Source organism: Haliaeetus albicilla, chromosome 24 (assembly GCF_947461875.1).
Source record: "Haliaeetus albicilla chromosome 24, bHalAlb1.1, whole genome shotgun sequence".
Taxonomy (NCBI): domain Eukaryota; kingdom Metazoa; phylum Chordata; class Aves; order Accipitriformes; family Accipitridae; genus Haliaeetus; species Haliaeetus albicilla.
In genome coordinates, this window is record NC_091506.1 from 21,879,689 (window position 1) to 21,892,738 (window position 13,050).

Consider the following 13,050-nt stretch of genomic DNA (forward strand, 5'->3'; position numbering starts at 1 on the left):
CATGCAGACAATCTAAAAATCACACTGGTAATGGGTAACACTGATAAACATATAGTAAACCAACAAAAAAAAATGTGCAGATTTATGAGCTGTTTTCTTCCTAGAAGGTGACGGAGGTGTGCAGCTTGAGGACAGCTAAGCTGTTAGCAAATGCACTCCTATTGTTGAAGCACAGAATGAGGGAAAACAGCTGTAATTGCACAAAGATATATCAGTTGTACTTCCCTTGTGGATAGAAAGACGTATAAATAATTAACACTACAAAGGAATGGCCACAATGAAAAGAGTCTAGCATTATCCTCTGGTGTCCTCTTTGGAAAGCAGATGAAAACTATCAAGACCCAACTCCCTGCCTGCCTTGCTGCAGGTAGGAGACTTTGGCAACAGTAGCAGAAGCAGTGCTGAGATGATTGCTACTTGGTGCTGTAAGAGTGGCTGCTCCCGCTCGGACCTTTTGGGATTAAAGAATGGCCAAGCAACATAACTGTGGGCATTTTTTGTCCTTCATGCACTATTTTATTCCACTTGGTCTGCTGTTTTTTGGCCGGATGGTAACAAGCAGATCTGCTCTAAGTAATCCGGCTTTCCCCAGCAGGTGGGGGATTTGGCACTGGGCCCCTTGAAGACGTTAGGTCTGAGAGAAGAGCTTGCAGCTGAAGAGCTTTGAATAGCAGCAGGTAACAGCCTCAAATTGCAGTACCTCAGACTTGTCACACTTTCTTGCTTCTGGATTAGGAGCGTAAGCAAGCAAAAAATTCTGAGGAAAGCTGTAGCCATTTAAAAAAAAAAGCAAACAACAAAACCCCTAAGAATTGTTGTTTAAGAACAAACATTGGGTCAGAATGAAGAACGCAAGTGATTGTTACGCTTAGGCTCACACACATGCCAGATGCTATCTTGTGTCTGAAAGCAAAAAGTATGGCTGTCTCCAGATAGTTTCATTCATCAACACTGGATTCATGTACTTCAACAGAGAATGGCTGGTGTAAAAAGACTTACATGGGTACCATACATTCTGCTATACTTATATTATCAACGATTATGCTGAGATGGGCTTACAACAGGTTTCACATAGAAACTATCTGTAGATTCACTGCATTCACTTGTCTGTTCTACTGGGCTGGGCTAGTTAAGGTCACACTGCTTTGTTTATTTATTTTTTTTTTAAGGCATTTGCTGTGTTTGTGTGTGAAGTAATTGTGTAGTTGTTTATCTTCTGTCAGTGTTTGTAAACAAGATTTATTTTGTGGTCCTAGCTAGGAATGTTAGCTGTACAGCAGTTTTTCTCCATTGGCTCCTACCTTCAAGATGGAGGATTTATGCACAGCTGCTAGAAATGAGTCTTGCTTTTCCAGCAGGAAGCTCTTATAGTGGAGATCAGGGAGCTGGAAGAGAGGTTGGAAGCTTAAATGAGAAAGCCCAGGGATCTTTGCAGAAAGCCATAGCTCCACTGACCTTGATACGCTTACAGTAGTGGACAATGCAGTTCTGTGTATTTAGACATGGTTATGGGGAGCATAAAATGTTGACTGGATGACAGCTGGGCTGCTGTGACATTTTGCAGGGGACAGTCCTTATTTTCACCAGGAAAGCTGAATTGGTTATTGTTCTGTCTGCAGGATGGGTACCATCACAAATGACTGCTGCTTCCATTTATTTTTTTTATACGATTAATTCAGTCCCACCTACTTAATGTCACTGTTGCTTCCACGAAATATTTCCAGTTCTAGAACAGCAAACTAAAATAATCTCCATTCAATTTAAAACAAGGCTCTATATTTCATTTGAATAATGATGACAGCTTTCTTAAAATCAGAGGTCAAATTCCATCACTGGTTGGATGTGCAGAGGAATCTGAAATACATAATATACCATTAAATGAGTTGTGTTTGAGGATGTCTAAACTGTCTTGCAAATAAATGTCTCCAACATAATAGTTTATTTCTAGGGATCTTTATTTAGCTGGAGCATGAGTTATCTCTGCCATGTAGCAGACAAGATTCACAGTTTTCATGAAAGATCTACTACTACAGGAATAAAGACTTCCTTTGTTTACGGGGGGAGAAGCACCCTTGAGGCTGTTGTTTATAGCTGCTGACATGTGATAGAACACAAACATGCCTTTGCTGGTGGAATCTCAGATTGGCATCTTTACAGGGAGGGGGAATCTTCAAGGGTAGCTTAAAGCTGACACTTTGTCATCTTGCAGTGATAAGCCCTCGAAAGAGCTGTATGCACTGGAGTATGTTATGCATAATAAGAATTGAATACTGGAAGAGTTAGAAATGGTAGTTTGTATTCGGTAGCTGAATTATGCAAGGTATGGTGTGCTGTCTTGTGTGGAACATTCTCATTTAATGGGAATTTCTTTGCTAATAAAAGGCTTCAAGATTTGGTCCAATGGATCTTAAAAATGGTAGTGCTATTTGTGGATATGATTGGCAGATGTAATCCCTTTCCAGCTCTCATCTACATCTTTTCTTTCCTAATCTTTTCCAGCCATTAGACCAAAACATAATTAAATCTAGTATTTCAGAATGAAAGTAGACATTAATCATTCAGGGTGCTTTTTTCTTTTTCTTTTTCTTAGAAGTTTAAGAAGGATAGACACCTTAATCCCACTGAAGTGCACACATAGGTATTTTTGGCTCCTTTGAAAAATTCAGCCACATTATTTAATATAATCCAGTGGTGATCTTTTATCAACACTCTCTTAATGACATATAAATCTTTGACATTCCCATTGCAAATATTGTGAATTAATTGGAAACGTCATATATTGTTTAAAAAATAATGCTACCATAGTTATTTTTTCTTATGTATTAGTTGTAAGACATAGGCTCTTTTCTCTCTTTTTAATTTTGACACTTAATACCCACAAATGCTTCCATAGCGTAAGAGAAACCAAATTCCCTCAGTTTCCCCTTATCTTTCATTGAGGTAAGTGATGACTTGCAGATAGTCATTGCACAAGCTTTCTTTTTCTGGACAAACCCGAAAAAACAGATCAGACTATAAAAATGTACAAAGTAGCATTGGCCCTTCTCAAGTGTTACAAGCAAGTGAATATTTTGCTGCCTTAAACAATGTACAAGGCTTGCCCTGAATGTAGTTATCCCCTAAGGTTATTATGAGAGTTTCATACATGTGCTGCTGTGTCCCTTTAAACAGCTAGCCATTGGTCATATACTTTGAAGATAGGAATGATGGAAGTCTAAAACTGGTGATATCTTAATGTAGCTTATCTTCTACTGGTTGGAGGTACTTCAGTGAGCATTTACGCAAATAGGAAACAATATATGAGTTTATTTGGCCTATTATTAAAAAAAAAGGGCAGGAGAATTTATTCTGCCTTCCTTGTTGGGAAGCTTTATCCACAGCAGCTATCTTAGTATAAACAATTAAGCAAGAGAAGCTGCAGTCCAGGGGCCTGACACTTCCTTCTTCTCCCAGGCTCTCCAAGCAGTGTGCCACCATTAGAGGTGTGGTGGGCATCATGAAAACTCATGGTACACAACCATAGAAAATTTAGATTGGGAAGAACCTCTGGAGGTCGTCAGGTCCATGCATGTGCACTGTGTGAGCTGATTTTGTCATTTGTCTACCTTTGAATGGCTTATAGAAAATTTTTAACAAATCAAGAAACTATATGCATGTCACTCAGGTTGCTCACTTTCTCTGCTTCTTCCAAGTTGATCATTGAAAGCAAATTTTTGTAGCTATAAGGAGATGAGTATTTCTTTCCTTACTGCTATAACTGCATAGCATGGTGTGCTGTTTGTTTGTTTAGGCTTGTTAAAATTTGCTCCATTTAGCCAAATGCCCTTTTCCTTCAAAGCAGCACGAGCTCCCAGTGGAAGCTGAGGATATTCACCGCTTAACAGAACCAAGACTTCTGTTTGCACTATCCCTGCAATCTGGCAGTATATTTGAAGTAAGTCCATTATGACTGCTTTGGGTTGGCTAGACCTAAATCAGAGGAGAGAACACTTCACTCTATGCTATGCAGATAAAGAGCTACTATTTGTCTGTGAAGAAATCTGGCTTGTTTTGCCACTTGTTATTTTATTATATTCAAAGGGGTACACATTTAACTTCTGTGCATTATTCTTTAGGAGTCCCCATTTCCTAGTTAATACCTGGAAGATACAGCTTCAGAGGAGCCAGGATATATTGTTCATATTCAGTATTGTGCAATACAGAAAGATTTCTTTTCTTGTGGAGAGAAGATGCAAGGAATTTCCTATTGTCTAATAGGCAGAAACAGATTTTTTGCCTTTTTTTCTTTTCTTTAGGAAAGTGAATGCATTTTAGAAAGGAGGTGATCAGTAAATAATAAAGAAAGGTTTAGGAATATAAATCATAGCTTTATTATTTCAATCCAGTTTTATGGTATTGGGTTCTAGGAAAAATAGAAGGACTTACTGTGTGTGTATGTTGGTATGAACAGGTGCAGCAATTGCTTTTGAAATGAGTCCAAGCAAGTAACATTAAGTCCTCATTTTACACCTCACCAAATGCTGTGCAAAGAGCAGAACTTCCCAGCAGCATAAGCAGATATAATTCCATTGATAGCTTTGGCGCTGAGCCTATTCACTTAAATCAGTGAAGTAGTATCTGCTCATGCCTCAGTAAACAAAACCTATTATATTATATAGGTCAGTATTTGTTTTGGGACAGTTCTCAGTCTTTTGAATGCTTTCCCTCCCAAGGTTAACTCTGTATTCCCAAAAAGAGCTTGTATTTCTTCAGCCTCCCGTTCCTGAGGCTGGAAGAATTGTGGGACCGATATTGTCTTCCTTCAGCTGAGACTTTTGAGACCTGTATAATGGGAACAGTATTTTACTTCCAAACTTTTGGAGTTTCAGTCAAGCTCTTGGTGTGAGGAGGAGGGCCTACAAGGTAGATAGATGAATGCACTTGCAGAAGTGAAGCCTGAGGGACAGTTTTAGCTCCTTTAGAAATACCGTGACTCTGTAGGACCACAGTGTTCCCAGCTTGAAATCCAGAAACAAAGTGGTTAGGGAACTTCCTGAAGCCAAATGCTACTATGGTGAAATGCAGACAGCTTTGCTTCTGTCTTAGTAGATGAATGAGAGTCACTGGAATATTGTTGGTGTAGTTACCTTTAATTAGTAATTTAAAAAAACATCAATACTGAGGTCTACAAACTCATTGCTTGTGGGGTAGAGTGGTGGTTTGGTCACAAAGTTCTAACAGCCTCTTGTGAATGAAGAGCTGCCTTGGAATTCTTTGTGGAAGGTAAGGAGGTATTCTGCCTGCTGTCTACTTCTTCCTGTCCTTCTCCTGCCATCCAGGTACCAGGGACAGTGGAGGGAGTGGAAGAGATTTTTCTGCTGTATTCGTGATTCCTGTAGCTATAACCTAGGAGCTCTGCAATGAGGGATGTGTTGCTGGTCAGTGGTCTTGCATTAGGCTTAGCCTTTTGTTCAGAAATGTTGGTATGGAATATTATCCTTGTTTTGTTTTATTTTAAAATTCATTGAAGTAAGATCATCTTTTGAATATTTGTTAGTTTTCCTAGTCACAGAAACCAGAGAAGTTAAGTGCTTACTAGGTTTTTCTAACTCAGTTACTGTGAAGCCTTGAGCCAGCCATTAAGATCTCTGCCTTTTTTTTTTTTTTTTGATTGAAGCATTTGTAGTGAGGCAAAAAAGGATGTTTAGCCCTCCCCGATAAATGGAGCCATCTCCTCCCTTGCAGGTCTCCGTTGGAACCATGCCTCTTTGCTTTCATGAACGCTTTCCTCCTCATATCGCCACAGCATAAATAGAAATTTGAGAGAAGCAGCAGAGCTATGTTTGGCTTGCTCATGAACAACAGAAGGTTTAAGCAATTTGTATGCAGACCCAAGTAAAACAAATACAGAACAGCCCTCAGCTAATATTATTTTCAGCTATACCACACAAGTAATATAGCTGTGAAGAGGAAAAACTGAGGGAGGCTAAAGGACTGTACTTGCCTTTTTTTCAATGGGGTCTCGCTCAAGTACACACCTTTTTCATTGCTGTGGTCTGACAGCTAATAATAAAGAGGAAGTAAGACTGAGGGACATTGTGACATCTCTAACCTATCTTAGGAGACACATAGTAGAGATGACCATCCAGCCCACATCTCCTGACATTCAATCTTACTGGCCAAAGCTACTTTGCCTTGTATATGGCCCTGATTCAGCTGTGTTAAACTTTTTGGGTGTTACCTTCGTTTCAAGCATGTGCTTAAATCTCACTAGCTTAAAGCAAATCTTATCCATTTTAGTAAAAAAAAATAAAAAATGCAGAACTAGATTTAACGAGGGAAAATATGTAATTCTATCAAATATTGATTTAAGTTATGAAAAAATACTGTATTTTGTCTGTGCCATCACTGCTGTATGTATTTAATAAAAAGAAAAGTAATGCTCAATGCTCTGCTACAGAAAGTTGTGTTCTCTTAGAGCTTGAGAAGGCAGCAGTTATTTGCTTCACATTTGGAAGGTGACATTCCCAGCTAGATGGCCTAGAAAATTGTTTTCAAAAAGTAAGAAAAATTAGTTCAGGAGGGCTATTGAACATCCAGCACTCTCCTTTGCAACGAATTGCTGAGTACCTGGCAATACATGACACTATGACAAGTGTTCAGCCTGGGGGGTGGTGACAAGTGATGAGCTATTCAGAACAACTCCTCCCTTTGAGATCTCAGGTGAGCTTGCAGAGCTGCCGCTACAAAATTCACATTTTTTGGAAATTGATAAACTGAGCAAGGATGTTCCATTGACATAAAATAATCATGCTACCTCATAATACTGCTGTCTTTGTTTTTCTGTTTTTTAAAGAAGTGCTTTTCATAGCATGTTGTAATCATTTCCAAATTGTTTGAAGTTAATGGACCTTGAGACATAATCCAAGGATAGAAAGATGTTTATGTCATTTGGGGAGCTTTTTGTAGCAGTTTTCATGTGTGTCAGTTCCTTTCTTTTCTTTTCCTAAAGGAAGCTGTTTTTGTAATTGGCTTTTGCAAATCAATTTTTTTGTTTTACTTTTGCTCTTAAATATGACAATGTGTCTTATAAAAACAGTGCAAAGGGAAATGATGCCAAATTCATTATTCCAAAATGCATAGGACTTTTTCTTCCCTTTAGATTTGTTTGTCAGAAGCTAGTATTTGGTACTATTACCCATATGGCTGTGGGACTTTCTTTTCAGCTAAGGGTTGGAAACTTTTAAATGGGGGGGTAACTAAACACTACCAAGTTGCTGCTGTAGGCTGTGGGAAATGAGCTTTAATGTGCCATTGGTATTCTCTCTGGGTTTCTGACCAGCATTTCAAAGAGAAAGTGTCCTCAAGAGATTTAGTCCTGTGATTTCTATTGAGTCCAGCTATTGTTGTGATGGGATTCTGGGGGCTGAAAAAGAGCATAAAAATACCTGTAGAGCAGATACATGAGAAATAAGGCTTATAATTATGTTGCTCATTATTAAGTTTGTTTTTAACAGCTTCCTGGAACGTGGGATATGCCACCAGCCACATCTGGGGTAGAATTCATCAGCTGTTTGTTAGAAAATAAGAACTACAGATACATAGAATGCAATTACCAAAGCTGAAATTTTGCCAAGACTCTGGATTTACTTTTCAAAAAATGCCAAGGCATTTTTCACAGTCATGGATTATGACGCTTACCTTTTGGATGGGACACAACGATAGGCTTATTGTGAAGAATATGGTTGCAGAAATAATTTGCCTAGCATATAAACAGCATCTGCATGTGGTAGTATTCCTCAAGAGAAGAGAGAGAGACAGTTGAGCTGCTAAGCAGTACAGATAAATTGTATCTGAAATGAAAAAGTATTGGTTACAGGAGGATATAGGTAATTGGTACCTTATGTTGTTCCAAGCTTCATTCTTCAACTGAGCAGTCATGTATTACAGTGCAAATAACTGAAACTGCTTCAGACTCATCTGTAAGTTATTTTGCATGCTCAATGATAGCCTTGAGTTCTTTGGGACTGGGAAGGCCTTCATCCAAAAAATCTTGATTGTTCACTTTCTCAGAACCAGTGGCATTAACTAAGCTAGAGAAATGACAGACAAACTCCACTCGTGAGGCTGTTGAGCATCACGAAGCAAGCAATTCTTTGAATGTTGATATCAAATACCTATATAATATTTAGTAGGTGGTAACTGTAAGGGAAGATCGTGATGGAAAAAGGAGTTTCCTTCAGTTCTACAGGAATGTATGCTACTCCACATTTTCTGTAAAGAGAAGGGTGTGAAATGGGATAAAAGGCAGAAATTGAGGAATGCTTGAAGAAGCACAGGAGTGTGTGTAGTGCATAAGGGATGGACTGTTAAGTTATGCTGCAAAGAACAGATCTTTTCCAGAAAGTTTAGTCAAGAATAAAGTGCTTTTTACCAGTAGGTAGGGAATGCTCAAATATGGATGAGTATTCAGATTTTTATATGTAAATTTGACCTCTGAGTTTCTGAAGGCCAATGGAACAAGGATTTTGCAAACCCCAGAAGGCACATCAGTAGTGAACAGTATCCAAATGACATTTCAAACACTAAGTACAGTTATTCACCCTTCTCCCATATCCCATCTGTCATTGTTCTGTCTGTCTAGGTAATTTACTGGAGTCTTGTCATAAGACAGTGTATTTATCCTCATCACAGACTTATTTCACTTATCTAAGATTTCCAATTTGGATGAGTGAAGGAATATTGCTGCGGCGTAATTCTCCACTGTCTAAGACGTAAGCTTCCAAAATCTCAATGTGCTCCCCTGGAGCAGTTAGGGTAGTATCCAGGACCTCACTTATAAATCAGTTCTTGACCCCATGCCTTATCATTAAAAGCCAAAAATCGTCTGTCTTCAGGATTTGAAAACTGATAGTCTGTGGTATAGGAGAAGGTCCATCTTGCTAATTCTGGCACCTGTATACCTCTAATCTTGTCAAAATACTTGTTAAAATTCTTTGATGGTCCATTACACATGAACTCCTAAATTACTTTTGTTCCCTTTCCATAATTCTTTGTTGTTGTTTTCTCATCACTGCTTCTTGTAAATTTTCCCACTTGGCATGGCATCTTAAAATGAGCATGTTCTCAGGCTTGACAAGGGGCTGACATGATCCTTCCAGCCTGCGGACAGCACAACCTGTGTGTGAGCTGTCTGGTGATAAGTCGTTTCTGTTCCATTACCTACTACCACACTCAGACACACCTCCTCTTTGTCTGGAGATCTTCCCAAATCTAGCAAGAAACAGGGACAAGCTAGCACCTTTTGAACAGAACCAACAAGTGAATAAGTATATGCAGGCACTGGGAATTCAGAAACTAAGGGTTTTCCTACACCAGAACCACCAGCTCTTACTTACTGTAGCATATTGTCATTTCTGGCTGCTGCTGTGGTTGTCCTATCCAAACATGGAGAGGATGTCTGTATGGATATATACCCTGCCTCTTAGTATTGCTGTTGCTCACTTTTTTTCCATCGCTTCAGGATTCCCAACAAGCAAGGGGGGTGAAGATTGCAATCCCAGCTGTCCCAAGAAGGAGTTAATCTTCTCCTACTGTGATGTGTTTCAGAAGTATGAAGTGGAAGAAGGGAGGAATAGGAGCTGAGCTGAGTTTCAGAAATGCTTGTTCTTTAGAATTTTATCAACAATGTAGGGTTTTTCTGTTGTGGTCGTTTGTTGGGGGGTTGCCCCCTTTTCCTCCCCCAGTACTGCAGGCTGTTGAAACATGACTGCCTGTGGGAGTCTTTTCATACTTGGTTCCTGCTTTATATTGTTACAATTACTATGATTTCTACTGGGGTCTGTAATGTCTCAGATAGGTCAAGCATGTGAATGGAAACTTTGCCTAGGAGCATTCAAAGTGTGTCTGGCAATAGCCTTTCCGTCATAAATAATGAACATTTGCGATGATAAAGTTTGAAGAAAGTGGGTGGTGGGGTTTGGATTGGGGGTGGAGAGGGGTGTGTGTGTTTGTTTTTTCCTTTGCTGCTTCTTCAGAGAACTGCACTCCCTAGATGGAAGATATAACGGCTGTATAAATTGCTATTTAATCAGGGATGCTAATTAAGTCTTAGCCCTTTAATGCTTTCATGGGAGAGCTGTATATGATTTGTAGTGGCTGGAACTGCAATTGCAGGCAATTAAGCTGCTCTTTGCTTGGTAGGACCTGAAAGTGTAGCTTTATGGGGGATATTCGGGACTTGGAGAGATCCTGCCACCTTCAACATTTTCCTTGGTCTGAAAATAGTTGTTGTTGTTTTTAAAAGGAAATAATCTAGAGCAGTGAGGCAGCCAAGAAATACATTCATTTCAGATTTTAAGTAGCCCTTTTTGTATGTATAATTACAGCAGTACATCCACTTTTATGACACAGTTTAATTTTTAACAATTATTTGTTGTTTAAGTATAAACCTATTCTTAACAGAAATCTTACTCAGCTTTTCAGCATTGCTTGTTTAATTTTATAAAGCAATTGAGAAACTAAGGTTCCTAGCTGTGGCTATCTGCTATCTTATCAGATGTCAACAAACGGTTCCTATTTATGGGTCTTGCAACAATTTTCATCAAGTAGGTCAGACTTAATACAGTGGATGGTCTTAAATGAGAAATTTTGCAATGACTGGCCTAAAGAGCTGTAAGATCTGTGAGGTAAAGTGGGAGAAAATGTGTGGAATACATGTCAGGCTTATGTAGTGCAGACAAAACTGAACCAGGAACTAAATACTGCAACAGATAGCATGCAGGTCTGCTTAGTGATTAAGAGTAGGCTGGGATTTTTAGGTTTTTGGTTTTTTAATGCCCCAAACCTTATATCTTGGTAGTTGATGTCAGTCATACTTTGTAGTAGTCACCATAATCTTTGGTCCTCTAGGAGTTGGTTCAGTAATCACATCATAGCCTTGTATCCAATAATATGTCATTTCTACATGGCATAAGGGGCAGAAGGGAGAAGAAAAATATTCTTCTTTTTTTTTTTTAATCTGAATACTGCTTGGAAAGGCAGACTTCTCTTAGGAAAAAAGAAATTCAGAGAAATTTCAGATACTTGAGGCAGGAGAAAGAGAGCACAAGATGGACTTAAGAGGTTTTGGGTAAAAAGCATGGTATGTAATCATAGTCTATGAGACTAGAGGAGTTTTTTAGTTTGCTTTCAGCAGAGTCAACTCTTTCCTTCCCATTTTCTCCCTCGCTACAGTGACAGTCACTTCTCAGTAATGCAGGAGCTAGTCAAAATGGAAATGTGAAAGTAATGAAATAAAAAGATAGTCTGGAAGTCTGTGAACAGGCATAATAATGTCATAAGGAACAATGTCAGATCTCACTGAGCAAAGGTCAAATGGTTGGTTTTTACTACTCCATGAACACGGGTTGGGAAGCTTACTTTTCCTTTGACTCAGTCTATTAATATAGTGCTCTATATTGTTTTTCAGCTGTGTACCACTCAATAGCGTCACTAAAGTATGCTGAACTGTGGCACTGTGATGATAAACTGACAAATATTAATTGAGGGCAACAGAAGCCACATACTGCAGTGATGCAAATAGTGTTGAAATTACCAGTGCCAACATAGTCAAGCAAATAAACCTAACTCAGCAAATTAGCTTGGGTACTAGAAATGCTACAGTGAGTAAGTTGATGAGCTTATTCAACTGGGCCGCATGCAGTAGCTGAGCTAGCTTTTTCAGAGCCATTTTAACTGTCTTAGTGCTGGACTGCATTGTTTAGTGTAGATGAATACTTTCTGTAGCTTGTGCTTATTTGTTATGTGATATATGGAATCTTTACCACTAGCACTCTGAATTCTCCTTGTCCGTGCTTAACGACAGTGAAGTAGTCTGAAGTGGTACCATCCTGACTTCAGACTACTCTGACCTACTTTCAATTAGCTACATTACATAAATGTTAGAAAAGCAGAAATGATGATGATTGTAACAACTGATAATAAATGGAGGCTCTTTCTGCTTTGCACTTGAAATCCGCTCTGGAGGATTAGCTGACTGTCCTTCAGGATTCTTTGAGGTTTATTCTGTGAAAAGTGTTTACTACATATTGGTTTGAGTTTTGGCTTACTACTATCCTGCCCCTCTTGCAATCAAACTCCACAGGTGAAGAGGGAAGTTGTTTATAGCAGAGATAGTCAGACTTCAGATGCTAAAAGCTCCCCAAGAATCTGGGTACCTAATTACCACTAAAGTGCTCATTCAAATACATGGGAATTGGTAAGGCAAATCTTTTGGATACTGCAAATTACACTCTGATTGTGAGAGAGAGGGAAAGGACAAGTGTTATGTAAGCTATTCTTTTTAAGTTCATAGTCAACAAAGTTCACGACCTTTGAAAACCTGAATGTTATCTGTCATAGACTACCATACTGAGCTCTGTATGGGAAAAGATTGCACTTTGAAATGTTTATAGCCATTCAACCAACTGATCCTCTAGTTCCAGAAAACATGCATTTTGAATAATGTGGAAATCTTTGTGCTATAAAGCGAGATGTGGTTTTCATGAAGAGGACTAGGTTCCAGTTCCAGGATAATCGGTTCCTGTTAGATGGTTGTGGCCATTTCACCTTTCTGAGACTCTGTTTATATTTGCTGTAAAATAGACAAGTGATCCTATATTGATTTTTAACATTTAAAGGCTGTTACATGTAACATTCTGACAGCAAGGAATTATTGCTGGTGGGAGAACTCATAGGCATTGTGCAAGATCAATATTGCCCTAATTTGTTCCAGTGTGAAAATACATGTTTTTCTAAGATCCATTCCACATGTTTGCCTAGAAATCTGCCCCTGCCTTGAAGGGTTGTCTGGGCAGTACTAAGATATTAAGTGAAGTAGAATGCATCAATCCTGAGGAGCCACTGCGGTAGGATTAAGTGAAATCTTTGAGGGGAAAAGCGTGGAGTAGGACATGTACTGTGGTGTGGCAGGAGACGAATAGATGCTAATCCAGCCTAAATAACATTGGGAGACTGGAAGCCTGCTGATGAATAACATTGCTTATCTATTATCCATAAGCAGCTGAGAAT

General features: G+C 39.0%; 1 protein-coding gene across 2 annotated transcripts in view; it reads left to right on the forward strand.

The window, feature by feature from the left end:
- The window catches only part of SLC6A1 (solute carrier family 6 member 1), a 62,863-nt gene that overhangs the window by 14,055 nt on the left and 35,758 nt on the right, over nt 1–13,050 (forward strand). The window lies entirely within an intron of this gene.